This window comes from Polyodon spathula, chromosome 46 (genome assembly GCF_017654505.1).
Source record: "Polyodon spathula isolate WHYD16114869_AA chromosome 46, ASM1765450v1, whole genome shotgun sequence".
Classification (NCBI taxonomy): domain Eukaryota; kingdom Metazoa; phylum Chordata; class Actinopteri; order Acipenseriformes; family Polyodontidae; genus Polyodon; species Polyodon spathula.
The window spans coordinates 530,872-532,099 of NC_054579.1; positions in this window are offsets into that span (position 1 = coordinate 530,872).

Below are 1,228 nucleotides of genomic sequence, written 5' to 3' on the forward strand. Positions count from 1 at the left end.
TGTCCCTGAGCGAGTCACTTCACCTCCTTGTGCTCCGTCCTTCGGACGAGACGTCAAACAAACGCGGTCCTATTGGAAGAGACTCTGCAGCAGCAGCAGTTGTTGGTGATGCAGAGTTCACCCCCCTAGTCTCTGGAAGCCTCTATGGGAGAAAAGCCTCCGCTGAACGACTCATAATAATAATAATAATAATAATAATAATAATAATAATAATAATAATATAATAATAATAGTGGCCAGAATTCAATTCTGCTCCAGAGACTTTTTCCCTTTTCTGCAATTGCAAAGTCTTTCGGTTACCAGAGAGCCTGCTGCTCTTCTCCTCGAGCCAGCCCCCGGGTCCGACTGCACCGGGAGGGGCCAGCCTGGTCATAGAGACAGGGTCCTGGGGGGGCTCCGGGGAGAGGCTGGGAGGGCTGGCCTGCCCTGTTCCGAGCTCAGAGTAGACACGCTGCTCCCCAACACTGAGAGAGAGAGAGAGACGGGGGGGGGGAGACACGCCCATGAAGAACAACCAGTCAGTGACATTATCAGTGACATCATCACCCCCCCAGCCCATCGCCAGGGCAATGCGTTCGCAACCAGAGCTCTCAGCGTGAGGAGAGAGAGAGAGAGAGAGAGAGAGAGAGAGAGAGAGAGAGAGAGAGAGAGAGAGAGAGGAGAGAGAGGAGAGAGAGAGAGAGAGAGGAGAGAGAGAGAGCAGAGAGAGAGAGAGAGGAGAGAGAGCGAGTAGTTTCCTGAGAACTGGGTCGGTCTCTAGGAGCGAATCTCACAGTCGAAGTCATGAGAATCTACGTTAGTACACTGTCAGTCAGAGAGATGCAATCCTGTATGTGACACTCAGACCAGCCGTTGCGGAGGTGGACAGACAGACAGACAGAGAGACAGACAGACAGACCCCCAGAATCTGATCTTCAGGAACTGGAGCTGAATCATGTTGAGAGCGAGTCTCATGAGAACGGGAGAAGTGCTTCAACACAGAAAGATGGAGCAGGAGTGGGACTGAGTTCGTTTCAGAGCAGTTTTGGCTCCAGTTTTCAATACCTCTGGGAACTCTCCCCATCCAAGGAACAAAGGTACAGCTCACAATCTGGAGTCAGGATGCACAGCGACGAATCAGAGTCCTCGCAGCAGAACGCATCACTGCTGATATCACAATACCGGCTCTCTGGAGACAGCCTATCAGATTCCAGCTGTCAAAAAAAAACTCATGAGAGAGATTTCTAGT